Raw genomic sequence first — 21,703 nt, 5'->3', positions numbered from 1 at the left:
ACACACACACACACAGAGCAGCAGGAACAGTGGCAGGGATGTTTGTCCCCGACTAGCATTATCTCATAGCCTGAGCACTCTGAGGTCGTCCTGCTCCAACACAGAAGCATTACGCACATCTGCCTTTCATTGATCGTCAAATTAACCAAAATCTGCACATCGAAACACATTACAGAAGTTTGATAAGAAAAAGATTATAGAAATGTAATCATATTTTGGTGCTACATGCATATCACATGACTACAGTTCTCCTTCCCTACAGATACATGTTGAGGAATAACAGGCACTGTACAATCGGGGGCCACTGGGCCTCACTTCAATGTCTGCAGCCCCCCGACCCCCTTCATCATGACGCTTGTCACCATGGTTACCATTGAAATCTATGACGGCCGCATCGGCGGGCTGCAAAAAAACAAATTCACATGACCTCATCTGGGTGCAGGTGGTTGCTGGTCCAAACAATCAGCAGGAAGCTGCAGATTAGTGCTGCATGGATAATAAACCACAAATAATATAACGTTAGGGGATTAACTCATCAAACAATGTGTGGATGAAAACTGTGAAGATAAACTTTTTAATGTATGGCACATACAGCCTGCAGCCACTAGAGGATCCCCATGCAAGTTACACATGGTTACCCACAATTACAATTATTACTATTATTACTACTGATGTGTTGAATTCATCACCTCTTTCCCGCTCTGCACAAAAATCTTTTGGTCAACTCTCACCTACTGTATCAGATATTTCAGTCGTGAGTAAACACTAATGCTTACAACATTCACTTCCTATGAGTGCATAGTGCTGGTATTTGTCAGCACTCACAGTTTAGCTCTGGTTCCTGACTCACTGTCTGACTCAGGGTTTAGAATCAGAGGTGTCACACTGTGGTCACATTTTTTACACTGACCGACCCAGGAAGTGCTTTACATACTTGGTTCATTTTGTTTTTGTTTTGATTGACTCAGTGGAGCATCATGTGTTCAATTAGTCCCATGGTTTGGGATCTGAGGTGGTGTTTGGGGTTATTGATTTATTTATTGCTCTATGTGTTTAAGGATTAGTTGTCTGTTCTGGTAATGGACCCCCCTCTGTTTCTTCACCCCTTGTGTTTTAAGTATGTAAGTACATGCAGGTTTAAATTGTCCCTTTTTTCCTCATGTTTCCACTCAGGTGTGCCTACTCAGTTAACGCCTTATCCCTCTAACTTAAAAGGATTGCCTAAACTTGGGGTTCTCAAACTTTTTTGTATTGAGGGACCACTTACAGTTGAAGATCTTTGGCCGAAACCAGGGTCTGGCCTATCATTTTAATTTGATCATTTCAGTATCCATATACTGTTTGTGCAAAGTACGTTTGTTTTATTGGTGCATTGGTCCCCATATGTAGTCATACACGTTTGTAATGACATGATGTGAATAACAGTTTTTTAGAAAAATTATTCCATGGACCCTAGTTTGAAAACCACTGATCTAAACATTGAGCTCTGTTGAATTGTATTCATGTCATCTAGATTTGTACAATTGCACATACATTTGCTGTATTACTTTGGTACTTTGTTGGTGGTTTAATTATGGTTTTTAGTTTATAATAAAACATGGACTTATTAAGAGAAAGATACTCCTGTAATTTGCCTCACTTTATTGCCTCTGGGTCCTTCTTGCACCTCATTCGCCTGAAACTTGATGATTAGTATGAAATAATATCCTGATTTTGTGTTGAATACAGAGATATTGGCTCAAACTGTAACTTCAGGTGGAGTCAGTGGATGTTATTATAGATTTAGTTGAAGCTGATCATTCATTATAAGCTTTACTGATCCACGCAAACAGCATTCACGACTGCATTATCATAAAAACTCATCGTATGAGCCTTCATTACATTGAGTGCATGGTATTTGATTGTTTTGTAGCTGCTCTTTCAGGAAAGTAAATATCTTCACCCTCAGCTGATGCTCAAATCTGCAAACCCTAGAGTGATAAAAAAAAAAAGAAAAAAAGTATTTTCCCAGCTCACGTTTCATAATTTGTGGAAGAAAATAAATCATTTTTTCAAGGCCGCACAATAATCTGGCATTAAAAATGCAAAATCTCAATTTTCTCAACACATTAGATGCGATTATACAAACCATTTTAAACTCTTTCCAAGGATCTCTGAAAGTCATTAAATTTTAAGTCATTTGGCTTTGCCGCACAAACTCACTTACTCCAAACAATTCTTACTCATTTCCTGAAAGCTCAAAAACACTCTTTAATTTGCCTTGTTAGGGCTTAACATGGAATGTATGTGGTGTTTGTGTTTGTGTGTGCGTGTGCGCACCTACATGTGTTTTTGCTCTGGATGGATTGTTTTCATGCCATTTGAGAACCACAATAAGCACAAGCAGCAATAACCAGATGGAGAGAGGAAGTTTGGGGCTAAAGGGAAAGCGAAGCAACGATGGACAGACAGATGTGGAGTAACGTGCAAAGCAACCACAGTTTACAAGCCAGCATTTAACTTCACACTCTGTAACCTCTGCTGGTGGTGCTCTGCAGGTGGGCCAATACCCAAAGTTAATATCACTTCCTCATGATTCATTGTGTAAATTAAACTCAATGCTCACGGTGCTTGTAACGCATGATGCCAGTCATTTTTAATGTTAAAATGTTGAAAAAAACTCAACATTCTTACAAAATCCTTCAATTTTCCTCTCATTATGACATAATATTTTCCTCAGTTAAATAGAAATTGGTCACAAAATCTGCTAAATTTAAAGTGAAGATCCTGTTGGGACTGATATCTATCCTTTATTGCTTGTTTCTTACATATTTTGTATTTCATATATATATATATACAAACAAGTGCAAATTATGGCACAATAATGTTGAAATTACTCGTTTTCCCGCATAAAATCTGTGGCCCACTTTAGATCAAACTGCTCCATTTTTGACAACTGAACTAAAATGAGTTTGACACCCCTGACTAGATCAATTTGATTTGATTTACTTATAAGTTAAGTTTGCATATGTTTTTCAAGTAAAGTCTAACTTAAAGCTGCTATCTGGAGTTTCTGAGAAACGTCTCGATGTCCCGCCCTCAACTGCTCAAATTCCTCCCCCTGCAATCTACCAGAAGCCACGTCTCTACTTTTCTGCACGCGCATCGCGGAAAATAACAAGGTTTCATTGGGTCGCATTGATATAGGTCTATGGATCAGGTAAGAGCCCAAATCATATTTACCTGTTTGCTGTTGTGACGCACGGCCTTGTTTCCGCGCACAATTCCACATTCACTTTGATTGACAGTCTCAAAAACAGGAAGTCCAAGCCTATTGGCTGGACGCAGTCGGCGATCGTTTCCATTTGGATAGGGGTTTTATAGGACAAAGGAGGGACTTATATACATTAATGTATATGAATAACCACCGGCAGTAGACCATAGTAAAAGACTAGTTAGGTATTTTTTCACCTTTCAAAAGAATCATACATAAACATTTCTTAGAAACTCTGGATATCAGCTTTAAAATAACTTAATAATGACTTAACCTCAACGTTTTTGGCACTGATTCTTGATAAATACAATGTTTAAGTCCAAGTGTTCTACTTAAAGGTCAGGACATCACAAGTGAGACACAAGCTAATTTTCATTGGCCACAATGATTTGCCTGATCATATTTTCATTCCAAAATATGTGAGGAGCTCCACCCACTTTCCCCTCCACAGGAAGTTTACTTTGTTGTTTTATTTTGAAAATTCAAACCTCGTTCATTTCTGTAACTTTACATCCAGGTCTGCTTCCTCGAGGTGCAAGTGTGAGAAAAGTTGGAAGCACCTGATGCCAATCATCTTGATTGGACAATAGCAAGTTGGCTGGAAGTGAGAGGGGTCAGAGTTCATGTGAATAATATATTTAGTTTAGTGTCTTGATTAACTGGTGATGTGAGTTATTTCAGAGGTGTTTGGTTGGTCACATATTTTAGGGTGAATGAGTGCAGGTTATTACCATTTAGAAAGTGTGCACATCTGGCTACTACTGCTTGTTTTTACACAACAACCCTCAAAACAGCAAATATTCACTCCCAAGTAACAGCTTGATTACCCATAGAATTCCCAACCTTTTCTCTTCACTTCACTGTGTTACAATAGTGCCCAGCTCTTAGATGTGTGTACGTAGGGATACATGGTGTGAATGAATAAAAGTGTGCACAGTCAAAAGTGCATCGTGGTTGCAAGAGCTGCCTGAGTGATAGTACATGTAACTAACAGATGTAACGGATGAGCGGAGTGCTGCTGTGAGAGTTACCAGCACTTCATTTTGCAGCTTCAGGTTGGAGCAGGAAGAGTTAACAGCTGCATTCAAAACAAGTACCAATACAATAGTCTTTACAGGCCAACAAAAAAAAAAAAAAAAAAGATGGTGAAGAAAGAATTGGAATTTTTTTTCCCACAATGCCAAGCAGCACTAGAAAATGTAAGAAATTGTTAGTTTCTGATATTTGAAAGTATGCATTGTTTTGCTGAGTTTTTCTTCATTTTTAATTTAATGGGCCTGTACTACGTTTACGAAGCTCAGTTTCTTCTAAATCATACAAAATTGTAATTTAATATTATGTCGTAATGATTTTTAAATCCTAATTAAACAGTCCACAAACAGGTGTCTTTTATACAGATAACAAGTTCAAACAGGGGCCATAAATACAGGTAACGAGTGGAGGATAGAAGAGCTTCTTAAAGAAAAAGTATCAGGTCTGTGAGAGCTAAAATTCTTGCATGTTTGTAGGTGCCAAATACTTATTTTACGCAAAAATTTACAAATAAATGATTTAAGAATCAAACAATGTAATTTCCTGGATTGTTTTTCACATTCTTTCTCTCACAGTTAAAGTGTACCTATGATGAAAATTGCAGACCTGACATCTTTTTAAGTGGGCCAACTTGCACAATTGGTAGCTGCCAAATACTTATTTGCCCCACTGTATACGCAGAGGCCCAAACAACACTGTTTGATAAGGTGAACTCTATTAAAGTTCTTTCAAGAGCACATTGACAAATGTTAACTCCAAATGGTTCTGTAGATGACGTGTGACCATCAGATGATGGTGACCACCATCCTTGTGGCCAGGGTCCGTCCATGACTCGTGGATCTTCATGGAGTCTGCACAGTTGCATAAACTTGAGCAGGGTAGGACAACTGTACATTTAACATCTTGTTCAGAAACTGTACTTCATGGTACTTATCAAGGCTATTCCATTTTATATTTAGGTCTATACAGTGGGGCATTATTTGGTGACAGGGGCCATGCCTATGGATATGGATATGGCAACAAGTGGCTGCAGTCTCAAGCCAGGAATGGCAGACACTGAGCTGATGGTCTTCACCAGCTTTATAGAGGTAACTCCGCCCCTCACACCTGAGAGCAATGCTCAATCAACAAGTCAAAAAAAAAAGAAAGTGAGATTTGAGGTCAATTGTCTTTTAAAAATGTTTAAAATGCACTAAAGTTTCAGGCTAAACCTACAAAAAAAAAGTGTATCTATTGATTTTTATCTGTGTCAGTTCAACAGGCAAGTATTTTAATAAATACATTATTCAGTATCTGTAAGAGTGTGTTGCACACTTGTACTCAATAAACCAAGCGTGCGTGGGTTTTAATTATCCTTTTACTTCGTCTGAAACACAGAGACACAAGCACATAAACTCAGCGTGGCTGCACACTCTCGGACATCTGGGTCGACTGAGCTACGCATGGCATCATGGACCCCTGTGCTGCCCCAAAAGTGCCTGTGTTACCTTATTCAGCTTAATCCACAAATAAACCAACTAAAATATCACAGTGCCCTTGTACAGAAATATCTAACAAGAATGATAAATTAAAATGTCAAAAATATCAAACAAAATAATATGTGAGACAAATAAAACATCAGAATAATATTGAAAAATACAACTCAACTGGGGGGTGCCTGATATTATGGCCCTAACACATCCATCACCATATATATATATATATCCAACGTTAGGGACGGCCGATATTATCGGAAGTGCCTGATGACCATATGGCCCTCACAAGTGTCTACTTTTTTCTTCTTTTTTTTATATAACTTAATAGCATGTTATTTTCATTCACAGATGTATGTTTAAATTCAATTCAAATAACTTTATTTTTCCTTTAGGAACTTCAGTTTCATTTACATCCCAACCAAGAAACATGAAATACAAAAAAATATCACATGGGGGACAGGTACGGGAGTACTTGGATGAGAAATATGAAACAATGAGTAAGAAGATGAGGTAAAAAAGCAAAAACCAAACTGGGCCCTTGTAGAGAGGGGCGGAGTTTGGGATCATGAAAAAAGCATATCATCTTCATGTTCAGTCTCTCCTGCACCAATAACATCTTTCTTTCCTGAGTCATCTCAGTGTTTAGATTGATTCCATCAGTGATATACTGTAATCGTATATATGATGTAAAATAAACATGAGTAAGAATTCTGTGCTACTGCTACAACATGTCAGATTGGGCTTGAATGTAAAATGCATTCAGAAGACCAGGTGATGATTTATGAAGAGCTGCATCCAGATGTCCAATGAGATATCTTGAAGAGCTGTTTTGTCTTCACAGCGCTGAATACAAATGCTCCCTTCTCCTACCGATTCTCTAGGATCTGAGCTGGAATGAAATAAGCTTGACTCAACTTGCTTTTAAAGTTTTAATTATGCTTTGACTGCTTTATTACCTCCCGAGCTCCAGGTACTTGGCTCCCCTTAATTCTCTCAAGTGGTGTGTTGACAGTGAAAACAAGCCGGCGAACAAACGCCAGGAGGGATCCAAGGATCTAATTGCACCGACTTAAACCCCCGTACTTGGCTTCAACGACAATGGAGCTATGGAGGGAGAGATGTACTGTCGACGTTCATAAGATTTGGAGTTTTGCCAACACGTAAGTGTGCGAGAAAGTTTCTTTAAATACTGGAATGCCACTTTGCAGAAAGAAAGCGTTTTACATTTTTCAGAAGGCACGATGAAACTTTCTTTAAGGGAGGAACGGGAAGGATAAATTAGAATTTAAGGAGTCAGGAGGGATGATGGGGCTATTTATGCTTTTCACTAACAAACACCATGACATGAGGAAAGTGCATTAATATGTTTGTTCAATACATGATCCTAAACTTGTTCCCTATGTGCTGAAAGATTGTGCTATGGTACATTTTTTACATTAAAAATTACTAAATGACACATGACATGTAGCCTAATAAAGCACTTGAACCAGCTATTTATTTCGTATTTACGTATGTCCCAAACCCACTTATTTATCGATCTGGAGGCTTTAGCAGCTTTACTTAGCAGCATGGATTGGAAACGCTGCAGTGTCACTCTCTCTAACACTTGAAAGACACTGCACTCGTCAACATAAAAGATAAGCCCTTTTATATGCAATAATATTTACAAGTATATAGCTGTTTATTCATGTAAACAACTTTTTTTTTTTTTGGATTCAAGCAGCAAAATTGGTCTCTATGGGCAGGTATCACTTGACCTTGAACAATATGAGCAGTTGTAGAAGATGGATGGGTGGGTGGAGGGATGGATGGCAGCTAACAACTTTTATAATAATGTTCATATGCTGTTATCACTTACTATAGTCAATAGCACAAGTTGTCGTGTTTTGAACTGAAATGAAACTGAATGACCACTGGGTTGTTCTTTGACTGTGAAAGCTGGTGAATTAAGGAATAAGATCGATGGTTGTAGCAGAGAAAGTAATGGTGGGGGTGATTGTGAGGAGGGGGTGCTCAAAGAGAGACACACACATTGAGCAGCAACAGCTGAAAACGTCTTTCTTTGCAGGCTAGCTGACAGTCAGTGAGTCTGCGTAAGACCATGAGAAATATTCAGGCTGTTCACCATGTGGTGATTGTACAATACAGCTCATCTTTGTCTGAAACCAAAAACTTAGTCAGTAAAGAAAAGAAGTTTGATTCATAGGAAGCTGGAAGGTTTGGGCATTTGACGGAAATCACTTAGTTAATGTCCTTTTCTTTGTGGTGGAGTGGAACGTTTTAGTGTACCCTAAGAAATCACCCGCAGAAGAGCATAATTAGTTTTAGTAAAAAGTAGAGGTGGGAAGGACAATATATCAACAAGATATTGCGATTTTAAAAAGTCATAAGATAAATCATCGATGGTTCGAGTTTCTGTTTAGACTGCTCTCGTTTGATCTTTAAAAAAACAAAAAAATAACAACTTGTTATGCAAAGTTTATTCACAATTTTTTATTTATTCAAAGAATGTCCTGATAATGACATGATTTGTTTTTAATTTATGACGTGCATGAATTGTCTATCTCTGTTTTTTCGTTGTATTTGCACAGTGACACTTTAAATAGGGAAATATTTAGTTTATTTTATATTCTATATTCACTTAAGTTGAAAAGGTCAGAGCCAGAGCAAGTATGATGATATGCCCTGAGTTAGTCAAATGAAAGCATGGTTATTTTTCAAACTGCATTTTTCATTGTCCACAATATCCTCCCATATCGGTATCAAGAGTACAGTAAATTGTCCCACCCCTAGTAAAAAGTCATAACTTATACAGTTTGTGTCAGGATCTTGGATCTGTTTGGTTCATTTCAATGTTAATGTTTACCTGTTATTTATTTTTCAACTCTTATTCACTGTCTTTGCTTCCAGGTTTATTTTCTTTATATAAATTCTAAGTACATGTGTTGATCTCACTCTGTGCTGTCACAGGTGACTCATTCCCCTGATTACATTCCCATAATTTAAGGAACCAAATTGTGACGTATCTGTTGTGTTCAAACCATTACAAGGATGTCACCAATGACCTCAAAATGTGCCAAGAAGATGAACAAGCTAATTGGCTTGTAGAAGGTAAGATGGGCCATGCTTTTGTGATGTTTGTTTGAGACCCTTCTCCGTAATCTCCATTGTTGTGAAATCTCATTTTAAAGTTTTTTTTAAATGAAAACAGCCGTTCAATAGGACCAACTATCGTGGAATGTTTGAAGAAACCTTAAGCATTTTTCCAAGGAATTCAGATTTCTCTTTTGAACTTTAGCGCGTCGATTTTGACCACTTGGCCTCGATTTTTTGATCTCCATGCTTTCAGGTTGTTATCAAGCCCACCTCTCCCATCCTCCCATGGATCTCTATCCTTCCTCTGCTCCTTTTCTCCTATCTGCTCCCTTCCTTCGCCTCGCTACACTCCCTTTCTTGCCTCGCATCGTGCTCTCCTTTATCTTCCACCCACCTTCGTGCCAGCTGTTGTTTTGAAGGCAATAAGTAAGGTCTGCAGGTCAAGATGAGGGCAGGACCTTGACACTCGTCAGCCGGAATGAAAGCAGCCAATGTAAAATAGATTAATTTGTAAGGAAATGTGTACAACTGATACAAATTATTGTTTTCCTTACTCTAGTAAAAAATCCACACAAACAGAAGGCAATATAAATCATCATTCCTAATCTTTCTACCTGTTTAACATTGTATAAGCCTTGCATTGTACAGGCTTACACAACACACGTGAGTCTGGGTATTCTTCATTGATAAAAGCTTACTTCATTCACTACATTTTAAATGTTGAAGCTTGATTATGGTGAATGAACAGCAGCTCTTTGTCCTGCAGTTGCTTACACTGTTTTTCCAAGCAGAGGCAGAAGCGTAAATCAACACAAGATCCTGGGAATAAGCTGTCAGAACCCTTAAGCTTTCAGGACCTTGACTCAATGATAGCTTTGTCCTAAAGAAGGTGAGTCCGGACTATCTGAAGCACTGATCTTTGAACTTTAAGGTCACATGTCCCTGGATGCCATTTTTGAAGCCTTAGTTCACAGGAGGCCACTGGGAGGTCTTCAGCAAGTACAACAGTAGACTTACAGATAGGGTGCAAGGGCTTCTCCGTGGAGGTCTGAAACTAAAATAGAGAATGATTTGTTCTCATTTAAAAGTTGGTGAGTTTGACATCACTATTTCCAAACCAAAGGACCAAAAGGTTTTGTTTAATGGGTTGGCTTTGTGGTGACTCTATGCAAGATACGGTTCAGTTTGTATGGATTGAAGGAGAGATTCCTAATCATGTAAATGGCCTATGAATTACTGAATAATAGGGGCGTGTCAATCAATCCCATAATACCAGTTGGCTGACATCACAAACTGAATAATGTTATCTCATTTTCTACATTTATTTTCAAGGATATAAGATTTTATTTATTTATTTAATCACAGATTATCCTAAGGACTTAGCTTTGGGGTCCCCAATGGCTCATTGGACCCTATCCAGTTGCATAGTCTGCATATAGAAAGAAACGCCTGTCATTTACTTACTTTTTCTACTCCAGGGCTTTACAAACAGATGTTGTACAAATTGCTTTACATTATTAAATCATAATTCTCACAATCACCACTAAGCCCCAACTAGACCATTAGGCCAGGCAGCACCTCAATAAGTGGGAAATTAATTAAGAATGGAAACCATAACACATTTTAAAAGGTAGAGAAACACATTCTAATCATTACATTATCTGAAGACCACATTTAAAAGTAACATTTTACACTTCTACGCTATTACGTCTTGCTGAGACAGAGGCCTGTCCTTGTCAGGCAAAGTTTGATAATTGATTCACATCAGATGAACCCAAAGGCCTCATACTCGGCCTATGGCACGCTCACACGCACACAATCCTCAATTGATCCTATCATAGTAGGGCAAGAAGTTTGAGCTGCTTAGACAACAAGGTCAAGCATTTTGAGCTGATCTTTGACCTTTAACCTCAGGGTTTTGGTCCAAATCACATGTCCTCAAAAGCTCAAGTCTCCTGAAAAGGATTTCCTTGTCTGGTGGCACTTGTTTTTTTTTTTTTGTTTCTTTGAAACTAAAGGCATATTTTGTTTGAAAGAGTGACATTAGATGTGACCGTCATCGTCAAACCATGGATCCTGCATACTGATGCTAATGTGGTTAGTCATCTCAAAGACATTATATTTATTTGTGCATGGAAAGAAATAATTGTATCAATAATCCATGGTCAGTACAAAGTTTTAGAAGAGAAGACTTTATTTCCTTGATCCAAAGAACAATTGATTGCTACTTTCTTACTTGTATAATGGTTTAATTCAGTAGCTCTACTCTAAAATATGGATGGCCGAGTTTAACTCAAGTCTTTACACTGGATGTAAACAATGGAAAAAAAACTGAATCCCTCAGATCAATTCACATTGTGCGTTAGCTCTGTAAAGCCACTTTCCTTTCTGACTAACACTTCCATCAGGATGTGGTCAATTCAAGCAGCAAAGTTTCACCACTGTGCCCAGTGAGTTACATCTATGCCACTTTCACAATCCCAGCCAGTATTTCACTGATCATCTACAGAAGCCTCCTCTCTCCCTGCACTGTGCTGTTTATCTCCTCCGTCATCATGAAGGGTCGACCGTCACGCTAAAAGAAGGGACGAGGAAACACCAAGCTGTTGTTGTTTATCTTTTCACTGTATTCTTCTAATTTTCTATCCAACTATATTCCAGCTTAGGTACCAGCCAGGATACTCTATGGACCATTGTGGGATAATCAAACCTTTCTTAGCCAAGAGCAGAACTCTCCGTGGAGTTCCTGTACTGGGGTACGTCACCCCTTTTTGCCCACAGCCTTTTGGTTTGTGATCCAGGTTTGAAAAGGTTTGTTTTTAGAGATTTAATAGCCTTCATCTGTGACTCTTCTCTTTTGAGTTCCTCCAAAACATTCATCAACACGTTTGGTTCCTGTTTTCATTTATACGAGTCAACACCTCACTCTCCCACATGCTGATGTCATTAGTGGCCTGCCCAATTACCATGTTTATCCTTCATTCTAAAACAGTACCCAAGGTTTTCCCCAATCAAAGTACTTGTTTTGGTCTTTAACTGTTGCCCATCAGCATTGATACAAACACCAGGAAGGCCTCAGAGGCCATTGGTTTCTTCCCAATGACCATGAAACCGTATAGATGTCAAGGCTCATGCTGAAACACGAGGCTGACATCCTGCTGTGAATAATGTGCTAATTAGATTTGGCCTGTGGTTGTTGCTGTAATCAAATCTATCCGGTACTGCAGGCTGAGAGGCTGAAACCTGATCTGTAATCCAAAATATGCACTTGGACCTTTTCTCCAATCTGTTTCCTTTCAAATGTTGCCCCACTGTCAACCTGCAACATGTGCAAGAAAACTTAGGAAGTGCACGTATCTCCCTAGGATCACATGATATAAGAGGAAAATAGGTCAAAATACTTGTAAAGTGATTTAAGATACCAGTTCACGTTCACTTTACTAATCGGGTTGAAATCGGGCGGTTGCAAGGAATTTGTAACTTGCATAAAGACTATTTTGTTCCAAGTCTGTTGTTTCATTTGAGTCGCACTGGATCACATTTATGTCAAAGGCCACCATGTTTCACCAAGAACTACTGAGTGAGGCATGTAGATAGATAGTGAACATGAGATTTAAAGAGAGAGAAGAGGAAGGGGTGCTGCTTTCTGTGCTGGGGGGTTGGGATGTTGGGAGGAACAGATTATGCAGAAACTACTTCCAGAGGAAGTGTGTTTTAACGCTGACAGGGTTCCCGCGGAGGCTGTTATGCTAATCTGCTCCTCTTGTTAAACGCAGCAGAACGCACACAGTGGAAGTGAGGAAATGCACCATGAAAACCTGGAGCTTCATCCTACAGAAAGAGCGAGAGGGAGAGGACACAGTTCACTGGGAGCACACAGGAAGCAAACACAGGATGTTTTGTTATACGTCCAGCGCCAAAGCTTGAAAACTAATACCCACTCTGATCAGTCTGTGTTGGCTCCTGGTGCTGCGGGGGTGTGTGGAGTGTGAGGGTGACATCTTGTTTTGAGTGGGTTGCATACGCCCCTTCAAAAACACCCACCCCTACTACCGCCACATGGTCATAAACACACTTTACTACCACAACAGATTTCACAGCTGGATGAACAGAATCAATAGGAGCAGTGAGCAAGTGCACTGACAATGGGCACATCATACAGACCTGCAGGATTTCCTGGCTTAAACCATTTAATAAAAGGGAATCGTCCACTTTTCCGGCTTCACAACAAAGACAGAAACTCAATAGTACCCAAATACAGAAAAGTTGTGTTAATATCAGCAGTTATAGAGTGACTTTCACTGACTTACTGGAACGTCGCTCTATTGCAGTGCTCGGGAACAAGGCCCAGCTAACACAACACGGCTTAAGATGAGCAAACAGCGGCAAACTAAGCGGTGGTTTCAAACACGATCACCGCCTCAACATCAAACACTCTCGAGTCTGACCCGATCTTCCCTTTCACTGTCTTGTGAGCCTGCATGGAAGCTGTCAGGCTTTGTTAACCGAGAGACGGTGACCGCCAGCCAGTCTGCCGTCCCCAACCGTCTGAATGTCTGCTGCTCTGCGCCGCTTTCTGTCTGACGGGTCGCTGCCAGTTTTCTGTTTGTCTGAGCCTAAACACACATCTTGTCCCTGTGGTTTCTGAGCAGAGAGATTGGAAAATGTAATTAAAGAGACCGGATGTAGGTGATAGCAGAAGGTCTCAGGACCAGATCAATTAAGGATTTGATGATTAAAATGACTGCAGATATTTAAAGCAATTACTTCTGTCTAAGAAACAGTGGGACAACCTTCCTTCCAAAAATGCTGAGCTTTTACTTTAAATGCATTACAAATAATTAGCTTTCTTTCTGATTCAATGAATCGTCCTGTCTATATTAATCCAGCCTTCTTTCCCTGACTGGTATTCATAAATTTAGATGTCAGTCGTACTCCTGTTAGATATTGGACTTGTGAAAGCACTTTTTAAGTTGTAGTTAGCAGCCCTGGAGGACCTGGATTGCCCACTCTGATTCATATAATGTATTGGATTTTATATAGTGCTTTTCATAGACACTCAAAACACTTTACATTATTCTTTCACTCCACACACAGCGGTGGAAAGCTACTGTTATAGCCACAGCTGCCCTGGGGCCAACAGAGAGAAGCGAGGCTGCCATAGTGCCATCGGTCTCTCCGACCACCACCAACACTCACTCACACACCACATTCATATGAGGCAATGTGGGTGAAGTGCCTTGCCAAAGGACACAATGACAGATACATTAGAGCGACTGCCACCCCACTGTGGCTCCTTGAATTCCTTGTGGTCTCCCATCCAACTACTAACCAAGCCCAGCCTTGCTTAGCTTCCGAGATCGGGCAATGACAGCCAGGTACTATATGGTTATTTCTTCGTGCAACCTTTGGAATACAACATTTTCTCCCACGTCACTGAAATACATTTCATTGACCTAAGATATATCTTTAGCTTGATTTCTATAGGTGAGATGGGATCAATGAATGCCCATGCGGCCCTTGGAAACTCTTTAAACTGTACTTGTTCACTGCAGCCGGGACCATTGAATCATCTACCGAATGATTCTCCTGCATTTTCCTGTGAAACCGCTTTGATTTATTTACTCTCTGAACGAGCAGAACATTGGTATCCCCTCATCCTTCCTGCTCTCTCATCTCATCTTTATAGTTACCACGCCTGTCTTTGAATCAGGGTGAAACACTTTTTCAAAGTAGATAAGGCCTGATATTATGGTAGTAACACTGAGGACCTAATAGTAAAAACACAAATCAAAGTCACTAACGGTGGTTGAGGAAAGCAGCCTCTTTCTCCCGGAGTATAATCCAGGCTTACATGTGGCTCTGTCTCACCCCAGGGAGGTGAAAACTCTCCCTCAGAGAATAAGGAGTCAGACAGAGGAGGTTTTTGTGCTCACGGAAACGAGAGAAGCGGCCGTTTATCAGCAGCAAAAGGCAAAAGATCCTCTCATTCCTAAAACCCTGGAGCAAGGCTCTGAAGCCTGACGTGCTTTTTAGCCCAAAACACAAAAGCTCATCATGATGGAGCCTCCGAGAGAGAGAGAGATGAAGTGGAGTCTGGAAAAACAAATCCCAATACCCGCAATGGATACCCAAGGGGGTGTTCTGTGTTCAGACTCCTGCTGTCAAGCCAAAGTTTTAAAGAGCGTTTGTTATTGGGGAGTATCCTTGAAAACACTGCTGCTTAAAGCTTTGGGACGTGTAAACTTCCCTTAACACCAAACTGCAACCCAAATCATTAGATTTGGTCAAAGTTTCACATTTTTAGGCAAAATAATGGAGCAGTTTAATACAAATGGAGTACACTATAACTGTAAGGCAACCAAATGTCTTACACAAAAGATGATTGGGAGAAAATGATTCCCTTTTCAAATTTAACACAAAAGTTGAGGCAGGTTGTCAAATATTCTAAAAACAGTGGTTTAAAAGAAGATGTTGTATTAACTTAAGGGATGCTTCCATTATTTATTTTGTTGAATCTGTCTAATTCACATCCAATCCAGGTGGTGATCCCACAGTTCATTTTAGTAATTCTGGCTTTGACCATCTTTGAGCCCTTAACGTTGCTACAGATCTCTATTCTATTTTCTATATCATATATTTGATTCTTCCTACACTCAGGTTTGCAGGGGTCTGTTGGTGCCTATCACATTGGGTGTAAGGCAGAACACTGGTCTGTTCCATGTAGACAAACATCCACTCAAACACTACTTCAGCAACTCTAATCAACCTAACAGAAATGTTTTTGGATTGTGGGAGGATGCCGTAGTGCCCAGAGAGAACCCACACAAACAAGCACAGGGAGAGCATGCAAACTCCTCACAAAAAGGTCCCAAGAATGCTTCCCAGGCCCTCTGAGGCAGAAGTGCTGACCTTTTTTGTAAATGCAGTTATAGAGAGAGGTTTGCTGTTTAAAAAAAAGGCAGCGAGCATCCTTAACAACAATGTCAATAAATATTTGGACCAAAGTTCACATACTGCAGCTAAAAAAAAGACACATTTTGTGTGTAGATCTGATAGTTTGGGTCTTTCTTCAAAAAAAAACAAAAAAACCCCAAAACAAAACAAGTGCCTTTATTCCCTCCTTAAATGATTGAGGGAATGCATTGCGAGTGGACATCCGCAGCCCCTCATTCATTGAAGGTAGAAGGAAGTGACCCGTGTTCCCTTAATTACACAGAGGTCAGTCATGATAGAAGTGTCGGAGTCAAACGTGGGTTTATTTCACTGCTCGAGGCCCCCAAAAGAGCCTCCACCAAAAACAACCTCATTGGTTGGATGCTAGGCAGCAACTATCCCATTTCAGTGTCTCACAAGCTCACTCTTATGAGAGAAGTAATATTCTTGAAAGTCATATCAGTGTCTGTACCTTCTACAAGCATGCTGTCATTCCAAATGTCTGTTCTGAAACAAACTAATCACACATTAACTGTGTCAGCCTCACAGTGAGAGGATCAAAGCCTAAAATGAGGCATTGGAGGTGGGGGGTGGTTGTAAGGTGGCACCATGTTTCCACAGGGGAGTCTTTTCTATGGGAAAGTGCAATAGGTTAGAATATCAATGAGACGTGCTGAGAGCGTAAGCGCTCACCTGTTGTCTGACCAGGCTTTTTGCACTGGTTCTTTGTGGTCTGAAGGCTGATTTGGGCTCTTTAACTGTGATGGTTTTATTTCCAGCAGTGAGACATAATAAATCACAATGAGGTGACAGGGGAGCAGAGTTAGTGACTTGTTTACGCACAATGAAACAGATCTGAGTTTAGGTTCATTTTTGTTTGTATGGAGGAATTAATTGATGTGTATCATTTTATGAAAGCTACTGTTTCCAAGGTAAAAGATTTTTTTTTAATTTTATTTTTCATTTTAAGTGTGTTTGTCAGAAGTAAAAGTGTCAAAGTGACATTTTCAACATCTGTTAAAATAAGGTAATCACTGCATGTCATTTCTATTAACCAACAGCCCTGCAGTGAACACACACTAAACTCTCAGGGCACGAAACAGTCCTGACAAATCTGTGACGGGAAACAGAAAACGGAAACGCTCAGTTGATCCAGCTGTTTTCTCCCTTTCCCCCCCTTCCTCCTCCTCCCCTCTATCTGTTTCTGTCTCCCCCACTTCTCCCCTCCATTCATCCCACCCCTCACCCTTAACCCTCCAACCTCCAGCTCCCACGTATGTATCGAGTGTCCGAGAGGAGGGAGAGGGTTCAAACAGGTGTCTGCTGCAGGTTTCACACACACACACACACACACACACACACACACACACACACACACACACACACACACTTTTTCCATCTGTCTCGGGAATTAAATCTAATCCACAGGCATTTTCAGATGTCATAGAAGGAGTGTATGTGTATGTGTGGCTGTGTGTGTGTGTGTGTGTGTGTGTGTGTGTGTGTTATAGTTGTATGTGTCATTTTGACCGATGCCTGCAGGTCTGTTGTAACAAATCTCTTTATATAATACTAGTACAACTTAAGTAGAGTTGTCAATTATGGCCAAATGAGTATGTGTTTAAAGGTTGGATGTACTAAGAGGTGTACATACTCTGTACTCTGTAGTGTTATAAAGAGGTATATTTGCAAGTGCAAAATAAAATAGTCTGTGCGATTTCCCTGATTTAGTTCTATGGGACATACGCGTGATATATAGATCAATAAAGTTTGCATCAATGTTTGCTGGACTTAAGCAAATGGATAATAAATGTCCTGGAGCATCCCCTGTCCTTAGACCCTTCTACGGCAAGGAAAAACTCAAAAAACCCAGTGGGACAATTAATTACACACAAACATGTCATGTACATTCAAGGTGCGCATTAAATTATAAACACGTGGTGAAAACATCAGAGTTTATATTGCCGTGTTCGCGGAGAAATGTACATACTTCGTTGTTCGCTTTGAGCCCAGCCGCTGCCATCGCCCACCAATAACTTCCCGGAACTATTCGAGTCTATTTCAAACTTCTGTTGTCGCAACTCTCTCTCTAAACGGCTCTGTGTGCGTGCGGCTCAGACACCCCTCCCCCCTCATGTCCCGCCCGTAAATCAATGCGGTTATTGACGACAAATGACCCCAAATCACAGTTATGTCACTTGGAATCAATGGATTCGAATTGCCCTCCAACAACTGCCGGCAACTATTTGAGTCTATTACGAACTTCCGTTGTCGCAACTCTCTCTCTAAACGGCTGTGTGCGTGCTTCCACACATGTAGGTAGTCTGAAGAAGCTGATAATAAATGTACCTGGTCGGGCCGGAGCGTGTGGCCGTCCGTGGGCTGGAGGAGGGTCTTTTTCTACTGATTATTAGAGGTTGTAAATGAACAGATTGGTGCACTAGCGCCCCCTCACACTGAGGTCAAAAGCTGAATAGGTTTCATTTCTGGTAAACATGACTGTGCCATTTTCATTCCGTCCGGTCTCACCTATGTTGATTCCACGTTGATTTCAAATTAAAAGGAAAATAAACGTTTTGCAAGATTTCAAAAATAAAATGAAAATAAACATTTTGCAACGTAATCACCAAATAAGTCCAAAATAATGCGCAAGCTGTTAAAAAAGTTTCAGATCGATCAGACACTGAATCGGGGAGATATGCGCTCCACAGACAGACACACACACACACACCTTCTTTGATTTATAGATAGATATAAATATATAACACTATATAACTTTGAAATAATGGATAAATATGAATAATGTTTGTTAATGCAATGTTCTGCAGTTTGTGTGTGTGTGTGTAGACTTTCGCTGAGGTTGTAATGCGACCTCCTCACCACCTGCAGCAGATGGCTGAGACAAATCCCTGAGAAAATACGGAGCAGCTCTCTCTCTCTCTCTCTCCTTCATTCCCACTGCATTATTGACATGTCTGTCATACAAATGTCATTAAAGTTTTTGTTTTTCTTCTTTTCCACATGCTGCTCATCTCGTACTTTACACCTGTTTTTCTTTTGCAGTAGAGAGGATTGTCTAATCACTAGGGTTGGTAATCCTCCATCTGAAGCATCTGAGAGGTTAGTGCACATTCAGGGTTTGTTTCCCTGTAAGGTTCCAAAAAGTGGTTTCTGGTCTGTAGTCCAACGGAGGTCTCGGTGTGGTTCCAAACAGACTTAAAGCTGCAGTATGTACGTTTTTATTGTTTGTCAAAAATTCATAATCACCTATTAGCATATTGTAATCCAAAGTGTTCTGATAGGAAATGGGACTTCTGCAACTTATCTTGGCCCTGTATAAGAGCTTTAGAAATCCAGGAACGTGACGTGACTTTTCAGCCAATCATAGATCGTTTTACAACAGAGTGCTCCATGAGCTGTTTTGCGGTGTTACTATTGGCTGGCTGGATGAATAAAGTCGATGCACGGTAGTAAAGTACAATGGTAGACATTCGAGCAGAAGTCCCTATCGCGGCATTAGGCACAACAGTTACACGACAAAGCAAGCTGAAAAGACCTACATGGTGAAGCAACAGTCTAAAATCTCAAATATACTCATGCCAGCACGCAGTCAGCCCCGTATACTGGTTTCAGATGGAGAGTGAGAACAGATGGGATACATTCCGTGTAAACCTAAGGGAAGCTTATATAAGCTGGAGAGATTAGGCGCAATTAATTTGCAGTCTGGATGCAGAGTGGCTGCTGCTTTGGAAGACATGAACTACAGAGTGATACGTGTATTCATGTCAGAGTCTCAAAAACATCAGAAAACTCTCCAATAACGCACGATAAAGTCCCTACAATTGTCACTAGTCTCTCCTGAGAAAAAAATTACTAAGGTCCCCTGTTTATTCTACATACTGCAGCTTTAAGAAGTCATTTGTTTACAGTCTGAACCCAAACAGCTCTAAACAAATATAGCAAGCGAACCAAATGTGAAGTATAGTGTTGCAGCTTTGCGGGTAGGAAGAAGAAACGCCCACCTTGCAGAAAAATAAACTATTGTTGGCAAATGGCGTTTGGACAGACGTGGAGCAACAAAGAGGTGTGGGTACAGTAGATAAACAGTCAAACGATCATATTACAGATCGATGGACTGAGTTTTTGTCCTCCTTGAGAACACTGCCACACATTGCATATTTTACACAATCCTTATTTTGATTATTTTACATGTCAGTGCTCTCTGTGTTTAATCTCATGTGAAAGGTGACAACTGCTTAGCAGGACTGCATACGCCAGCGTAGCAATAAAACTGTTAAATAAATATGTAAAACTTGCATTTATCAACTTCAAGTGACACAAAACATTTTTATGTGTGGATAAAAATCCCATTTTTAAAACTGAAATCTAGTACAAGCACCGTTATAAGTATTTTAACTACTAGAACTTGTTCTCTTAGCAGTTTTATTTACTTCTGCAGACTTATTAAAACCCAGAAATGTATCAACTTGCATACTTCACTTGCATATTTAAAAAGAGAGAGAGAAAAAGTGTTGGAATTCGATGACCATGTGGTCCAAAACTCTGATACAGCTGCAGCGTCACGGTCATTATCGGCCCTGCAGTATCAGCCTCAGTCTGAGAAAGACCAACTCACTGCACCTGCAGCCGTTCATGAGTCAGAAAGAACAGCTGTTAGTGTTTCCTTCCTTTTGTTTCTGCATTTATAGTCTGTTATTGAACCATGATTGGTGTATTAGTGAAGATAGCATACAGTATTACTGCAGAGGAGCATATCTTATCACTAAAATGTACAATGTGAGCCAAATGACTGCCTTAATGACTGCAGTAAGACACACTGAACGCATAGCCCCTCTAACGTCAACATATTTAATTTAATAAACAACTTACATTTTGTGAGAAAAAAGTACAACGCAAGCACGCTTTAACTTCAGTAAATATGAAAAGTTAGGATGTGCAAAATAGCAAAATTTCAATTTTTGCTTATTGAAAGTAAACACATTATTGTTCATTTTATTTTAAAATAAGTAAGATTTATTATTTGACATGAAGCTTGTAGGAAACGCTTGGTCTTAAGACTTTACAAGTGGATGCAGGGCATCAGATCATTGAAAATGAGACAGTGGGGAATTTGAGGGCTTAGTTTGATGATTTACTGAGTTCTAGCATGTGAAAGAATGATCCTCTGCATCTGTTTCCTTCTGAACATCCTAGAAGCTAAAGGGTTACATCATTGATTTCCATGGAATTTGAGTAAATATGTACAATTCTGGACGTCAGAGTAGTGAAAAGGAAGACAAATTACATCAGAAACCCATAGTTCACTGTTGTTAGTTATTAAGTATCCGTGTTCACCAGTGGTAAAATAGTAGTTGACACCCAAAAGTGGGTCACAGGCATTTGCAAGGACAGAAGTTTAAAAGACCACATGCTTTTACTTTGAAGGAATCTTTATGTTTAATAGAGGTTTTCAGTATCTAACCACTAAAAATGTATGTTTTCTCTCTGAATTGATGTGTTTAATTCAATTTTTTTGAGTTTATGAATGAAAATATGTTTTAAATAATTAATTTTATCTATAGAAAATGTATTTCCACAGCTGTTAATATGATTACCAGTGATACAATGATGCACACATTTATCGGCACGCTATTATCATGTATTTGTATTTGTTTTCATGGGTTAATGTTATGACCTGAAGCCATCAGTGAAGAACCACCGACCAGGAAGAAGCATTTACTGGATTTACTGGTTTACTGGACAACCAAAGTGTCTCACAAAATCAGACTGGCCGTCACATTGCTTTCTTTGTGCGATTCAGAGATAAATTCAACTGACTATGAAAAAATACATACAAAACTAATTGGGAATGTTTTGAGTCCGTGAATCATTCGTTCATTTGTTTTTCATT

Source organism: Gouania willdenowi, chromosome 14, assembly GCF_900634775.1.
Source record: "Gouania willdenowi chromosome 14, fGouWil2.1, whole genome shotgun sequence".
NCBI lineage: Eukaryota > Metazoa > Chordata > Actinopteri > Blenniiformes > Gobiesocidae > Gouania > Gouania willdenowi.
The sequence above is the reverse complement of the archived record's forward strand: the minus strand, read 5'-3'. Positions refer to the sequence as shown.